At 40.8% G+C, this 17,281-nt stretch overlaps 1 long non-coding RNA gene across 1 annotated transcript in view; it reads left to right on the top strand.

Moving 5' to 3' along the window:
- The window catches only part of LOC309363368, a 64,890-nt gene extending 48,152 nt beyond the window's left edge, over positions 1-16,738 (top strand). Inside the window, exons 4-5 of the long non-coding RNA XR_014165308.1 lie at positions 10,839-10,913; positions 16,505-16,738. This is a non-coding gene — a long non-coding RNA (uncharacterized lncRNA). The remainder of the gene's footprint in view (positions 1-10,838; positions 10,914-16,504) is intronic.
- The last annotated feature ends 543 nt before the right edge of the window (positions 16,739-17,281 follow it).

Here is a 17,281-nt window from a genome sequence, read left to right on the forward strand (position 1 = left end):
CAAATAATGGAAATGTTTGTTTTGAGCAGATGACTGCTGAAAGCAAAATGGAAAGGAAAAGAACTAGATCCAGTTCTATTAGTCATTGTATCTAGAGATAATTAGTTTCTCTATTCTGAAGGACCAGCCTACTCTTCTAGGCACTTGTTTGGGAGCTGCAATAATCCAACACCATCTTGGATTATCAAGTTTTATAAACAAAGGTCCCATTATCTAGTAGTAAAGGTTTGCTTGTTTTCACAGTGTACCCCTGGTACACTAAGATCTTCATTAAAGACCCTTCTCCAAGTTCACATCTGAAGTGTGTGGCAGGATTACTTGGGAAGGGTCTTAGTGGTAGCTCCTACAAAAGCAGCCAGCACTGCTGCCTAGATGGACCAATTGTCTTATTTGGTGTTAGTCAGCTTCCTCAAGTAGTTTCATGTAGATGTTAATATGCCTGGAGGATACCATAGAACCCATAGCAATTTTCCAAGTTCCATATTTAGGAAACAGTCCTGCAGGTAGGATCAGAATCATCATGTCCCCTATAACACTATGTCCCCAACCCCTTTTCACTATACAGTGGTACCTCGGGTTACATATGCTTCAGTTTACAGACTTCGCTAACCCAGGAATAGGACCTCGCGTTAAGAACTTTGCTTCAGGATGAAAACAGAAATCGCGTGGCGGCGGCGGGAGGCCCCATTAGCTAAAGTGGTACCTCAGGTTAAGAACAGTTTCAGGTTAAGAACAGACTTCCAGAACGAATTAAGTTCTTAACCAGAGGTACGACTGTACCCTTAATCAGCTATTTGAGAGGCAGTGCCCCCAAGAAACTGCCTCCCTCTGCCTGTTGGTAGAACTAGCCCTGGCATGGGGTCTGCTGCTCAAGGGGAAGGGGGGATTACAGTTATGACACCTAAAGTAGCTCTAGGAATCTAAGTCAGTATTTACCAATAAAATGTTTGCTTCTATATTATTAAGAGTGTTGAAACAGATCTCATATATTCAATTGCTTTACTTCTAAGTCCAAACACCGATTTTACTTTTCTGGATTCCATGATCACTGCAGATGATGACAGCAGTCATGAAATTAGAAGACGCCTGCTTCTTGGGAGAAAAGCAATGGCAAACCTAGACAGCATCTTAGAAAGCAGAGACACCACCTTGCCAGGGCCAATGTACTGCAGCTTGTTCCTCCCTCAACTGCCTGCATGGGCAAACAGGTCCTTTAAACTTCATTGAGGTCTAGCCCTCATACTGGTTTTGGGCAATGTATTGATACATCACACAGGCCTATCAACCAGTTGATTCCTGATTTTTTTAAAACAGCTGTCAGTCTGATTTCTCGGCTGTTTATGTTCCTAGTTTCTGATTTCTCAGTCATAAATCACTTTGATCCTCTTTGGAGTATTTTAATGGCCTCTGCACAGTTAATCCCTTTGCTGTTTGGCAGATAACATGCCATATACTCTCTTTAACCTAAAACAATTCTGTAAATTGCACACAAAATATGGTTAAAATACTGCAAAATAAGTAATTAAAATGCTACAGGATCTGTCTCAAGCTTTGACTTCAGTTATACTTTTTAATGCTTTTTGTTTATAATAAACTGAAGTGTGCATGCAAGGATTTGCATTGTAGTTCTAGGATGGTATCCAAGGCAAGGGGCAGAGTCTATATGCTTGTTAGTAATCTGCTACTAGCAAATGAGATCCCCACGATACCTGTGAGGAAAGCACTGCAGCTCTGTGCTTGAAGCAGAAGATTCAGCTTTCTCCTTGTATAAATGGATTACTGGGTAAAACATCCAATCTGCCATTCACAACATTTGGCTGAGATCCTTCCTTTACAAATAGACCTGTTTCAGAGAGAAACATTACCCTGCCTCTTCAATGGAAGTGACATTGCAGAGTACTGTGTTGCAATTAGATATTTGTGCAGGGAATTGCTCCAGCTTGCTGCTTCACATAAACAGAACAAATGGGCAGTGTGTCTTGTAATGTCCATTTGTATTTAATGCAGTAATTACTTGTAACAATGGAAGTGGGAGTCTAATAATTAATACTAATGACAACCAGATTGCTATTCCTGTTACTTTCTGGTATGTCCTGAGACACAACCTAGGTAAAACAGCTGGTGCATATATGCTGTGCCTTATAGTCATGTTTGTTCAGGTCTCATACTATTATTTCTTAAGAAAAAGCAGAAAAGACTGCTGTAAGGAACAGACAACAGCAAGCTCCAGTTGAAAAGCAACCATAAAAGAGTTATTAAATTTAATGTTTAATGCTGATCTGCATCAAGTATTTGGCACCTTCCAGTAAATGATATGCCATAAACATTAGTGATAATTGATCTTATAAATTTGTAATGTCGCAGCATAGCTATTGCAATTTATACTTCAATTCCTAAACTCTGCTTCCCAAGTTCCTGAAATGCAAGCACCAAGCAAATCAATACACCATGTGATATCTGTAGTAGTTATTGGGGGGGATGGACACCACTGTAAATCTCAGTTTTATTCTTCACCTTAACTAACATTTTTATATAGCAAAATCAATCATCACTTGGACCTTGTGAGTTAAATTACCCTTGAAGGACTACTGCTACTTTAGGCTTGTTTCTTTTAAACAACTTGAATGCTTTCTGCATCATCCGTTTGTAGGCATACATTGCATCTAACCAATTTTTAAGTGAGAAGAATTGGCTGCTCCAAAATAACTGGGTCTAGAGATCAATTATGTGCCCCTAGGTTTGTCGCTACTATGTAAGAGACAATTACTGTCTGTATCTCATTAAAATGGTTCTAAATTAGGGCACTACTGAATAACTTAAACACAATATGCCAACAGTGAACCAAACTTGTTTTGTATCGCCACAATGCTAACATGAAATGGTGTTCAAAGAGAATATTGGATTTTTAAAAGAGTAAATGTCTTTAAGGACCAAACTAGGCAAGTTTGGCCATATATGTTTGCTGCTGTTATTTTTAACAATGAGGAATAAGGTGAAGGGATGTTAAGTGGACCTGAAAGACCAAAGTTAAAATTAGCCACAACCTCATTGTCTGACTTTGGGCCCAATTGCTGTCTCTCTGCCTAACCTCCATCACAGGATTAAGATGGAGAAAATGGCACCTTGAGCTCCCTAGAGGAAAAGTGGAATGAATACAAATGCAATATTGATATATAAGGAACAAACGAAATCTGAGTCTCTCCAGCCAGTCCCCAATTTTGAACTGGAGAAGGGTTTGGAATCATGAAAAAAGCCTAACCCAAAAATAAATTTAAAAATCAGGGACACAATCAGGATCCTCAGGCCTACAAACATTGGATTTTACATGTAGGTCTTCATCAAATCCAGTGTGAGACTGTCTGCTAGGACAAGCTTGCCTGTGTGGGGTGTGCAGGCAGGTGCAAACCTTGATTCCATACTACATACATATAGGCACTGCACACCACATTCTCATCAGAACCATTCTACAGCATGCTGCAGCATGGAGCTCACTCCTTGTTGAGATCAGGCTGTCTCCTGCACTATTTCTGGATCCTTCTGGAATTGTTTTAATTTCATTGATGACTATTATTGCTGCATTGTATTTTATGTTACTTTGGGTCATTATTTTAATACTTATTTTTAAAGATTTTATTTCTGTGAGCCAGCCTAGACTACAGCTGAGGAAGACTGGGGTAAAAGGAATTAATTATTATTATTAGTAGTAGTAGTAGTAGAAGTAGTAGTAGTAGTAAAGCCAACAGATATAAATATATAATTGAACTAGATTGCAACTAATTACAGGTGAAAGCAAAAAAATTCCTTCCAGTAGCACCTTAAAGACCAACTAAGTTAGTTCTTGGTATGAGCTTTCGTGTGCATGCACACTTCTTCAGATACACATGTGTGCATGCACACGAAAGCTCATACCAAGAACTAACTTAGTTAGTCTTTAAGGTGCTACTGGAAGGAATTTTTTTGTTTTGACTATGGCAGACCAACACGGCTACCTATCTGTTACAGGTGAAAGGTTGCACACTGTCTACCCAACACACAGAGAAATGGAATGTTAGCTTTCAAAATATATCTCTGGAAAGTGTGACCATTCTTCTCTAATTTTATTTGCCCTTCTCTGACAAACCTCTTGCTGACAAATTGATTTTTTTAAACAACAGCAACAACTGGGCTCCTCCTTGAATTGTCAGCTTCCTTAGACGAAGCTTCTTAGCTCGACCTCCAGGTGTCGCCGCAGTGCTGTGTGATTGGCGGGATTTGGCGACTGGGCGGTTAATCGTGCAGGTCAAGCGCAATAAGGGGCGGATGAATTGCACGGAGGTGGTTGGGGTTTTCTGAACAACCGGCAGTTTCAATTGCTGATCTGACTAGTCTATAGGATCTATTAAAATCTGTTGCATTGGAGTGAGCCCGAACTTGGGCCCGCAGTATACTTGTAAAAGATGCATTCCCTTGTCTCCAGGCAAGCGGCGTTTGGAGCTGCAGCAACAGCCTCGAAGACGAGAGTGAGTAGCCTAAGCAGAAGGACGCCCTGTCCTCCAAATCCCTGCTCTTTTCCATAAGCTATCCACTACGGGAGGGGCTGCTGCTGCCGCTGCCCTTTCGGGAATGTGGGTGATTGGCAAAGCAGAGTTGGAGGATTGCATTCTTTCAGCCCAGCTCCGCAGCATGCGTGCATCTCCCCGGGAAGCAATCTCTCTGCCGAGCAACGTGAGTGACACCGAGGAGGAAGGGAGTTGGGCGGGGAGGAGAGGAGAGGAGAGGGCGCTGCCCCCAAAATAAGGCTGTAAGACGTTCCTGGGCCACCAGGGGGTGAAGAGTGATCTGCGCGGTTTGATCGGGTACAACTGACGTGTTTTCTGCATAGATATTGCCCATCACGATAAAAGTATCCGGGAAGCTGTTTGCGTTCACAGGGTTGCCCCAGCCCCACCCATGGTGCTTAATTTCTAATCCACTCCATTCCTCCCCCTCCCCCCACCAAGTAGTTGAAAGGGAACAAACCACCTACTTCCCTTAGCTTCTCTGAAGCCAACAAAACTAAGGCGGGGTAAGTGGTTTCAGTAAGAATGGCAACCCTCCGTTGCAAAAGGTGGGCTTTGGAGTCGTCTGCAGGCTGGAAGTAATGGCTTAGTGACTTGTGCAGCCCTGTGTTTTCGGGAGGAGCCGGTGGGGCTAGCCATCCTTCAGTCTCTGCTAGATAGATGCAAAACACCCTACGTCAAAGGGCTTTGATGCCTGTTAAGCTGTCCATCAGGCTTAGGACTCGAGGCTCCAGCCGTGCAGTTCCTTGCCCGCTTTTTCTGTGCTGCGGTGAAAAGCAGACATCTGGTCCTGGGCTGGCTGAGCCTGACACTTGTTTCTTGTCTCCAGTTTATTGGTGGGGCTTCATTGATTCCACCTGTCACCACTCCCTTTTTTAAAAAATAGCGACGGAATTAGGAAAGGAAGAATTCATGAAGGGAAAGCCAGCAAAATGTGACGCTTGCTAAGCAAACGTGGCTAAAGGCGGACTGGGGGCACTACAAAATCCCAAATCAGTAGCTTGCAAGTGCAACCACTCCCCAAGCTGTGTAACCAAGGATAGGTAGATAGTCCAGCTAGAAAGTTTTGTGCTTTTCTTAGAAGCTTAAATTCTTCCATTAAAAGTGGTTCAAATTGTAGTGGCAAGTTGTATCATTTCTTGCTTGTTTCTAAGGTGGGAATATGAAATACACCTGTAACAACTTGTGTGAGAAGTCTCACTAAATTTAATAAATTGTGCATAGGACTAGGCTGATTGGTGACCCATTCCAGCTTCATATTAATTTCTGATTAAATAATAGGCAGCTTTACACTTGTGCAACTAGAAGTTCTGGAGGTTGCACAGGTGTTGCTGAGGCATATGTGAATCTGCAGAAAATACACATATAAGGGCAGAGTCTTTCAGCTGCTTGATTTGAAGTCACTTGGAAACCAAGGACAAGTGCGTCTTACACAGAGCTGTGTTTGAAATTATCAGAGACCATGTGATATGCCACTGTGAAACCAGGCTACTGGACTTGATAGGTTTTTAGCTTCTTAAGTTCATGTAAACATTTTCCTTGGACACAGTTGCTTATGGGCACATTGAAATGGAACAGGATAGTTTGGTTAAAATTGGGAGGCATCGCCAGATTTAGGGCATTGTGGGTGGTTCCTTGCACAGGGCACCAAGCTGAGGGGAAGCAAAATAATAATTGTGAAAATAATAGCAGTAAATTGTGAAAATAACAGTAAAGTGGCAGGATTAGGTTGCTGTTTGTGTTAAGCCTGGCTAGTATTTAGTTAGCTGTGGAGCACCTGTCTAAATGTTAGTACACTGCTCTAAGGGCCAAGAAAATGTGTAAGGAGAAGCTGAGAGCTTATTGATCAGTTTCAAAAAATACAAATGCCAATGCTCTTGCCTTGGAAATCAATGGGTTGAAGAGTCTGGGAAGCTTGTTCGGTCTGTTAAGTCAGTAGACCAGTCCAGTTACCTAACATAGGCTGTTTCAGCCGAATAGCGCAGTATTGTCAACACACTAGGAAGATACTGGCATTAGTGGCAACTCTTGGGCAGTTTGTTTGTTTGTTGTTATATTTTCTTGGTTTACAAAAGTACATTCATAGTCTCTTTTTTCAGGTTGTAAAGTCTTTTCTATGTATCAGTTACATATGATGCGAGACATTAGTGTTCTATACAGAATAAGGCACTAAACCTGAGGGTTTATCATGGGCATCTTTGCCTTTGTAGGTGGATAATTCCTGAATCAATCCCTGAGACAGGATAAAGCAGAGTCTTCTTGTACTGAAATGTTCATTTCACTTCTCAGGTGTGAGATGTCAATGTTGAACTGACTGGAAACTGGGTTGCCATCAGTTGAGTGGAAAAGTACCAAGAAAGTTTAGCATGGCTAGTGTTGATTTCAAAGGGGTCATTTTATTTTAAAAAGAAAATGATGGATTTAGTTACAAGGAAGTGGAAAGGGGAGAGTCAACTTCCTCCATGAGTGAAAGGTTATTGAAGGTTATTTAAATAGCTTAGCTAGAATGTATATCAAAGAGCAGGAAAAGTACCTATAAATCCAAGGGGATGCCAGCATGGTTAAGAAGTAGATTAAAAGAAGCTATAAGCAGCAAGGTTGTCTTCAGAAATAGAATTCTTGTCCAAATGAGAAGAAAGAGCCCAAGATCTGGCACAATATATGCAAGATAGCAAGACGCTGCAAGTGAAAAAAGAATTTGAAGAGTATATGGCTAAAAATATCAAATCAGCGATACAGATCTCTTTAATTGTATCAGAAATAGGGAACCAGCTAGAGAGGCAATTAAACATGAGATGATAAAATGAGTGGCAAAGGGGGATGTGGAGACTGCAGAGAAGCTGAATCAAAATCTTGGCAACTCTACTGTAGAAAATGTAGGACGTAGATGTGCTTGGATCTGGGTTTTTTTTGTTTGTTTGCTTGTTTGTTTTGTTTTAAGATGGATGCCTAAAAGATGAGTCCAAGAGATGAGAAAAAGTTTTAGAGTTCACTGATATATTATCAAGTCATCTATCTAGATGGAATCTAGGCAAGAATTCTTAAAGAATTCAGATTTAAAATGTATATTGTAACAAAAATAAGCAGCCTGTCCCTGAGGATAGTATTTGGATTGAAGAATTGGAAAATACATGATGTAAAACCAGTAATAATTGTTAAAGAGATTAGGTGTATGGGATGACAGGCCAGTTAGTTTAATCTCTGTTCCAGGGAAATTGGTGGAAAGCATTATTAAGTACAGGATTATTAAAGTAAAAAGTCTTGCTGAGGAGAAAATTCCTTGCTCCTGCAAAAGGAAGTTCTGCATTTCCATCCTTTTATATGTCTTTGGTGGCATCAACATGTATATAGGTGTGGCCCAGTAGAAACGGTATAGTTCCAGTTTTCTTTTTAATGAAAGACTTCTCTCCCCAAAGGCTCCTTACCAGTTATTAGAAATGAGAATGAGAATTATTATGGGTTGGTAGCAGCTTCAACAGCAAGAGAGTGGGAATGATTTTCACACTTTAGAGGATTAGGAAGTGGGGTCCTTCCTATTTGATGCTTTTTTACTTAATAATAAATGATCTGGATTTAGAGGTGAGTCTTTAGGTAACCAAATCACTCAGGGTATTGAAAACCAAAGCAGACTGCAAATACCTTCTAAAGGATTTCTTGAAACTAAGTGAATGGGTAACAAAATGGCAAATGCAGCTCAGTGTGTCTAATTAAGCCAAACTTCTTAATGTCATATATACATTGATGGCTTCTGAACTGCTAGTGACTAACTAGGGGAAACATACTAGGATTGTGGTAGGTAACTTAAAAGCATCAACCCAGTGTGTGGTAGCTGTGAAAAATGTAAAATCCATGTGAGGAATTATGAGTGATCAAGTTCATAGTGCCCTAATACAAATCCATGGTGCAGCCACACTTGGAATAATGTGTGCAGCTCTGGTTTCCCCACTTTATAAAGAATATTGTAGATTAGTGAAAGGCATAGAATACTGAAGTCAAAATAGACACTTGCCCTGTGGCAAAAGTCTACAAGCTTTAGAACTTTTTAGTTTAGAAAAGTAACTAAAGGGGGACATGATAGAGACTAGCAGTGTTATGCATGGTGTAGAGAAAGTAGGCAGAGCAGTGTTTTCCCCCTCTCCCATAATATCAAAACACAGGTTCATCAAATGTTATTGATAGCCAGGAAATTCAGGACATAAGAAGGAAGTACTTTTTCACACGGCCCATAATTAATTTTGTGGAATTTGCTATCACAAGATATGGTTATGACAGAAAACTTAGATGAATTTAAAAGGGGATTAGACAAATTCATCAAGGATAAATCTATCAGTGACTATCAGTCATGAACTCTGTATGGATCTTCCAAGTTCAGAAGCGGTATGGAACTGAATGCCAGTTGCAGGGGGAGGGGTGTAGAGTGGACAGTTACTTTCAGTTATTGATTGTGGGAAACAGAATGCTTGAATTGGTGAATCTTTGGCCTGATGTGGCACTGCTGCTTCTATCTTCCCAAGATTGTGCAGTATGTTTGGAGTATCTCTGATATGAAAAAAATTGCTAAATCCATGTGGATTGCACAGATTAGAGAGAGATTGTGCAAGCCAACAGAAAGTAAAGTTGGTTTAGAAGCCAGGGCCATGGAATTTAGCACAGACTTTCCTGTTCAAAGTACAATAAACTTCACTGTTGTTGCAATTTACAGAGTACTAAAGAACAGAATAGTTTGGCAAAATAAAATACAGTATACTGCTTTATAAAAGTATACAGAAATATTTACATACTATGACTACTCTAAAAATGCTGTTGATAACCACACAATTTGGAAAAGTTAATACCAAGTGGAAATATCAGGGCCAAGAATGAAATAATACTTTTCACACCAAAGATATGAACACATTTCCCACTATCACACATTTCCAAATGCAGTCTTCTGCCTATTATAAGCTCTACTCATTTTCTTGTCAATAGCTCATCATCCATAGTTTCTCAAATGGGTTGTGTTCATTAAGTCAGTGCTTTTCAACCAGTGTGCCGTGGCACCCTGGAGTGCCTTGAATGATGGTCAGGGATGCTGTGGGCAACACTGGCCTCTGTCCCTCTTTCTTTCCCTCCTTCGTCTGATACCCTTTCACATCTCTGCCTACCAAAGGCTTGCATAGCTGTTTATTGCAACAGCCCTGGCTATAAGCTCCACAAGCGAATGGTGCCTTTAGGAGGCACCTCTCTTTGGGGCGGTGGGGCTCAGAGACTGCCCAGAGGATTCGCAAGGAGAGGGGAGGAGAGGAGGTTGAGGGAACACAACACAAGGGTGGGTGTTCGGGAAAGGGTGAGAGGCTGGTAGCTCTGCAGGCAAGGGGTGACATAACTGGGCTCCTGAGCCCCAGAGAGGTGCTGCAGAAAGAAGGTAGTTGATTAAGGGAGCTGTGGACTCAAAAAGGCTTAAAACATCTGCATTAAGTGATTGTGACCATTTCTTACTATTGTTTAATATGGCAATAGATCTAGTTCTCCTTACTACTCTAAAATAGCTATAATTTCAACACATTACAGGTTTTCTATCTGGATAGGTGGTGATGGTAGGTGTGTGCTAAAATCAAAATGCATCTTCCCACCACTTAAAACACTGTCACATGTAACTTCTAGATATTCTGAGAAGATGCAATTCTATTTAAAAGGCAACCCGAACATCCTTCCTAAAACTGTATTTTACCAGAGAAACACACAGAAGATTTAGAGACTAGCTCCGGGACAGTAAGGTAGAATGTTACCATAGATTTGTCATTGGACATATGATGCTGTATGTAAATACGCAAGCTACCGTTTTAATGCTGAAAGATTAAAAAAACGCTAGCATACTGATAAAAGCAGCTCTGTAACATAGTTCAAGGCAAACCTCATAAATTCTTGGTGTACACTATATTCTACATGGGCAAAATATGTCTATTGTTGGCATAAAATGCAGTAGTACAATTATACTATAAGGTGCAAGCATGGTGAGATAGAATCAAAGGCTTAGTAATTAATACACTGATGTGCTTTGGATCTTCTGGACTGTACTGTACTTTAAAAGCAAAACACATTTCTGGTTAAAATGCTTGCCAAATTAAAACTGCAATCACAAACATACATTCCAAGAAGTAAATCCCATTTAACTTGGTGGGACTTGCATCTGAATAAACATGAATAGAGTTGACCTGTCAGAATTGTTAGGGCAAAGAGGTAAGGAGTTGTGGTAGGGCAGCTTTGTTCATTTGAGGCTGCTTAGTTTTAACAAGAACAAATTCTCTATTTGTTACACAGGAACCTAGACTGCGAGTTGTGCCTCTTATTCTGTGGATCATTTGGAGAAATACACTCAAAGCAAGATACTAATTGGTAAGTGGCCTCCATAAACGCTTAAGGAAAAGGTCGTAGCTAGATTTTTCCTTTTCAAAAGAGGTATTTGGCACATCTAACTGTAGTCTTAGGACAGAGTATTCTGGCAAAGACAAGGCCTTGTTTAGGAGCTGTAAATCATAATGAGAGAAATGTTTCATGCCCAGCTGGTCAATTAGGCTTCAGTATGCTTAATTTAATGAAGTGAAATAAGCAGGGGTAGAAAAACTGTATGGCACAGAATGTAGAACATAGCAGCCTGAGCAGAATGTTCAGATTCTTGGCTTTTGTCATTTTAGACTGCATGTTGCTTCCAGTCACATAGTTGTATAGAAAGAATGTGGAAATGCGAGACAACCGTTACTCAAAACATGAGCCAAATTCAAGACTAATCCCCATGGAATTAGTGAAAGATTTTATCTGCAATCCTATACAAACACTTACCTGGGAGCAAGTCCTTTTGAATCCATAGGATTTATTGAGTAGATGTAACTGAAATTTGTGGTGACATAGTTCTACTAACCTAAAGCTAAGGAATTATTGGGCATACTTCCACAATTGTAGCCTGCTCTTGAATGCCTATTGCCCTCTCTTCAGTAGTTTCTGTATATCTCATCAGTTTGGGTTCCCCTCCCCCTTCAAAGTCCTCAAAAAGAAGGACCTAGTCCAGCATCCTGTTTTCAGTGGCCAAACAAATGCCCATGGGAACCCTGCAGGCAGAACCTCATCTGCATTTCCCAGCAACTTTCATTTGTATTGCCTCAGTGGGAGCAGTACACAGCCTTTGTGTCTAGCAGCCATTAATACTCTTCTCCTCCATGAACTTCTCCAGTCCTCCTAAAGGCATTCAAGTTGGTGGCCATCATCACTACATCTTGTGGGACCAAATTCCGTTGTTCAACTATGCAGGGTGGGAAAAAGTGCTTTGTTTTGTCTGTCCTGAATCATCCAGTACTCAGCTTCATTGTTTTTGTATTATGTGAGGGAGAAAAACCTTCCTCTGTCCACTTTCTCCACACTCCGTACAACCTTGTACACCTTTATCAGGTTCCCCTTTACTCGCACTATTTCTAAACTAAAATGCCCCTAATGTTGTAACCTTTTCTCATAGGGGAGTTGCTTTTTCCCCTTGATCATTCTGTTTGCCCTTTCCTGAACTTTTCCCAGCTTTACAAATTTCTTTTTCAGGTGAGGTGATTAGTACTATACACAGTATTCCAAGTGCGCTTGCACCCTAGTTTGTGTAGCGGCATTATAACATTGGGAGTTTTATTACTCAATCTCTTTCTGCATGATCCAGCATGTGGAATTCACCTTTGTCTGTAGTTGCCACATACTGAATTGACATCTTCATTGAGCTATCCACTATGATGCCAATGTCTCATTCCTGGTCAGTCACTGACAGTTAAGACCCCATTAGCTCATATGTGAAATTAGGATCTCCGCCCCCTTTCTAAAAAACATGCATCTCTTAACATTTGCTTTCACTGAATTGCATGTGCCATTTTACTGTCCATTTACTCAGTTTGGACAGATACTTTTGGAGCTCCTAACTGTCTTTTTATTTTTTTGCTTTAACCATCCTGAACAATTTGGCATCAGCAAACTCGGCCAACTCATTGCTCACCTCTAACTCTAGCTCATATATGAATGAGTTAAAAAGCATAGATCCCAATAACAATCCGTGGAGGGACTCTACTTTCTATATGCTTCCACAGAGGACTTTCTGTTTTCTGTTCCTTGTTAAGGATCCATTAGAGGGTCTCTTTCCTTACCCCTTCGTCTGCTAAGTCTACCCAGGAGTCTTTGGGATGGGATATTCTCAACAGCTTTTTAGAAGTCTTAAGTACACAATGTACACCAGGAATTAAAGTTCTAAATAAGAAGAAGAAGAAGAAGAGGAGTTTGGATTTGATATCCCGCCTTTCACTCCCTTTAAGGAGTCTCAAAGCGGCTAACATTCTCCTTTCCCTTCCTCCCCCACAACAAACACTCTGTGAGGTGAGTGGGGCTGAGAGACTTCACAGAAGTGTGACTGGCCCAAGGTCACCCAGCAGCTGCATGTGGAGGAGCGGAGACGCGAACCCGGTTCCCCAGATTAGAGACTACCGCTCTTAACCACTACACCACACTGGCTCTCTTTCATGTGCAATCTTGAAGCTTGTAACAGCAAACCAGTGTTTGTGGATTACATCAGTATCAGGCCATTGTGTGAAGCATTATAATTTGAGTCAAGTTGTGGAGAAGAGGTGTATTTGCAGAATACCAATCATAGGATTTTATCTGATATACTTTTGAGTTCTTGGTTGCAGAACACCGGAGCCTTAGTACAAAATCCCAAAATCTAACTGGCCTTTTTTAGTATATAGTACAGATGCAGTTTTTGGAGGTTAGTACTTGGGAGTAGAGGGACACGGGTGGCGCTGTGGGTTAAACCACAGAGCCTACGGCTTGCTTATCAGAAGTCGGCGGTTCAAGTCCCCGCAACGGGGTGAGCTCCCGTTGCTCGGTCCCTGCTCCTGCCAACCTAGCAGTTTGAAAGCACCTCAAAGTGCAAGTAGATAAATAGGTACCGCTCCGGCGGGAAGGTAAATGGCATTTCCGTGCGCTGCTCTGGTTCGCCAGAAGCAGCTTAGTCATGCTGGCCACATGACCCGGAAGCTGTACGCCGGCTCCCTCGGCCAATAAAGCAAAATGAGCGCCACAACCCCAGAGTCGGCCACAACTGTACCGAATGGTCAGGAATCCCTTTACCTTATTTGGGAGTAGGATTCTTCAGTGGTTTTCTAGATGAATAAAATGAATAGTGGAATGAAAAGAGTCCCCTCGCTAACAGGAATAAGGGAATTATTTCTTCATTTGTGTATTCCAGGTAGGGTTGAAATAAATGTTTTAAGACATATTAAGGAACTGCTAGGCTGACCATTTTCTTTGACCTCTCAACCAGTTAGACATTGGATGTAGTTATAGCATAATACCAATAACCCAATGTCTGCATTCATTTTCAAACAATGCTGAACCTCTGTCATTAAAATGCTTTTTCAGACTGGTTACAAAAGCCTTTTTTTTTTCAAATCATAAAATTGGCTTATGTTAATTTACTAATCCTGGAGTTGCTGTATGATAAGTAGAAGGTGCACTGATTAGCCACTCTGCTTTAGGAGGCTGAAGACATGTCAGAAAATATTGAACATGGACTGACAGTTTGATTGACAACTTAGTGCTGCAAATTCCCTTGTTATCTGTTAAATGCACCTGGACTTAAATTGGCTAAGACTGTATTTTTCTATTGCCACTCAGATGGACAAATGGTCTGACTTGTCATAAGACAGCTTTCAATGTTCTGTAGTGTTGAATATGTAAAGGACAGTTTTTCTTCAGGTGCAGTTTCTGTCCAAGAAATTTCTTTAATGCCTACCATGAAATACTTCTGAACTGGGATATTTCATTAACAATTACCTGACAAAGTTAAGGTGATCATTGTCTTTTACTGGATGTCCATCTTTTCTTCATCTCCACTTTGCTGCTCTCATTCTCTGGGACATATATGACAATAGCTGCGGTTAACTGTTAGAGCCTGCTGTTGAGCTTTCTGGTCTGAGTATTGTAATGTGTGTTTAAAATACTAGTTGTTAGCTTTTAAAATTCTGGCTATAGTTGTGGAACAGGTGTGTGTGCCAGACAGTGGAAGCAAGAGATGAGTGGAAACCTGTAGGTACACAGATGGTAACTTTATTAGGCCAAATGCATTTAAGACAGCAATCTTCTTCAGGAACTCTATGCAATATAAATGGTTGGGGATTTTTTGTTATTTTAACTGCATAGTGCCCCTGAAAAAGTTCCTAATTCAAAATGCATTGATCCTAATAAAGTACATACCTATGAATGAAGAAGCCTGTTTCACCCACAATTGGTGCTTTCATACCTTTCCTTTCTTGCCAGAAACTGCAGCCAGTTCTTAAAATTCATATGCAAGTTCATTAGCAACACAAACTTATTATTAAATTTCTATACCAGCTTTCATCCAAGGATCACATGGCAGTTCACAAGTTAAAAATGCAAAAATAAGATAGTAACAAACAAAAACCCCTCCCCCCACAGTTTAAAAGGCCATAGATTATTTAATTAGCCAAAGGCCTGGGAGAACTTGGTTAGATACAATCCTTTAAACCAGGGGTGGGGATCTGATTGTGCTCACTACTCTTACTTTGCAGCCCTGACTTTAATTTGATTTCAAGTCAGAGCTCCAAAGATCCCTGCCAAAAGCAGGTTTTACAGTCAGCACAGAATTTAAATCTATGGCTGAGTGCAAGTTCCATTTGGCAGGAATCCACTCCCAAGAGGATCTGATCCCAGCAGGGCATGCATTGAGTTCAGCATCAAAAGCAAGCCCTGTTTTCCATACCAATCAATAATAATAATAATAATAATAAGGACCCCCTACCAGGCCACATTCAAGCCAGAGGTTCCTCATCCCTCCTTTAATAAGAGGTCATTAATGGTCTAGCATTGCCAGAGGCTTGCAAAATCCCAACTGCGTAGTAGTGTTGGACATTGCTGAGCCTTCTGTATTTTCAGGATGCTAGTGGCACTTGCAAGTGCTAGTGCTGTCATCTCCTAGTTGGTTGTCCTGCCTCTTAAGTCTTCCGAGGGAGGAATTAGCTGCTGGACAGTGTGCTAAATGAAATTCTTTTTTGCTTTACAAGGATAAAAAGTTAGAGGGGCTTAAAGACCAGTAAGGTGGCAGCACATATGGCTGTTTCAAACACACTTTAATGTTGAACGCACTCCAAAAGTTGTGCTTGAAAGTAATTTCACGTGGCTTCATAAAGTTTCGGAAAGCACTTGAGATGTTGAGTCTTTCTTTTGTGATTAGTTTCTCCAATACTTGTCTGTCTGCTCTTTCCATCCAACTGCGTTTGTCAAAGTTCTTGTGTAAGTTGTTACCCTGCTGTGTTGTATTTTGGAGGTTCTGAACATGCAGGCTGGCTGCCAAAGTTCCCTGTCCCATTTTTAAAAAGTCCTTCTGGCCATACAGGACAGGGGAGGAGTTTGTGATCTTGATGCTACTCTTAACCATGAAGGTTTATCCAGGTACCACTAAACTGTCATTAGCATTAATTGTATCCTAAAGCAGTCTAAACCCAGTTAGGCTAAAATTATGCCCGTGGGTGGTATTCCAACACATCCTAAGAATAGAGCCATTTAAATTAATGGGCATTAATTTTAGTAGGTCCACTCTGAGTAGGGCTAGCACTAAATACAATCCTATATTCGTATCCAGAACCAGCCTTAGAGGTGTGCTGAGCAACTCAGGCTAAACTTGAAAATAACATTTAGCTAGTGTGGGTAACAGTTATGAAACTAAACTATTTAGCATTTATCTTCTAAATTGGGGAGGGGGTGTTTGGAGAGAGTCCTTTGTTATAAGTGGTTGCCATTTGCCTAAAACCTTTCAAGGCCTAAATAGAAAACAAATTATATTTTTCTTAAAATGTCTAGCAAATCTGTCTTTTAAAAATCCGCTTTTAGAATAGAACCCAAAACAAGAACCTATCTAAACCCTACCATGTAAAAATTTTTCTCCACAGATATTGGGAGAGAGACATACTCTGATCTCTGCTTTCAAGAAAGTGGCATTCTCGAGCCCTCTGAAGGACAGTACTTCAAGGTTGACCGAGCAGCTAAATTGAACTTCCATTTACTGTTATTGTACCATGGGCTGTATTAAATCCAAAAGCCCCTTCCCACACACTATTCTAGATGATGGAAGCCGGGAAGTCAGTGAATATAGTGGAGGTAACGTAGATAAATCTTCCCAATTTCAGACAAAGTCTGGGATGTCGCCTTCAGCAAGCCCTGCAGTGATGGACTTTGCTCACCGTCTCTCCCTAGAGATTCTGGATCAAGCTGTGAAGCAATGGTCAATGATTGAAAGCAAATATAGTGACATCCCCTACATAGAAAGTGACGATTCATGAATTGCAAGGCTTGGCTCCTCTCACTTTGTCAGGCGTCTCTTGTTTTTGGTGCTAGTGCAAATAAAGCGACATTCATACAACAGCAGTTGTGATTTTAAGACACCGGTTGTACAGATGCAGCTAGCCTTGATTCTGGTAATGTAACACCTTGCCTTTCTATTCAGTTTTTAACAGAACCACACACAGTAGCATCAAATGGTTCATCAACTTGTGTGTAACTCAGTGCTTCAATCAGTTGTGTTCAGTATTGGCGGCAGCACTAAAGGTGCACAAGAACAAATGCATTAAGTGCTCGTGTTTCTGAAATCTCTGGAACAGTGGGTATAGTTGAATTAAGATTGAGCCAGAGTTTAAGAAATAAGGTTATAACTATTATTTGTGATGGTG

This window comes from Podarcis melisellensis, assembly GCF_964234715.1.
Source record: "Podarcis melisellensis genome assembly, chromosome: 1".
In the NCBI taxonomy this organism is placed as follows: Eukaryota; Metazoa; Chordata; class Lepidosauria; order Squamata; family Lacertidae; genus Podarcis; species Podarcis melisellensis.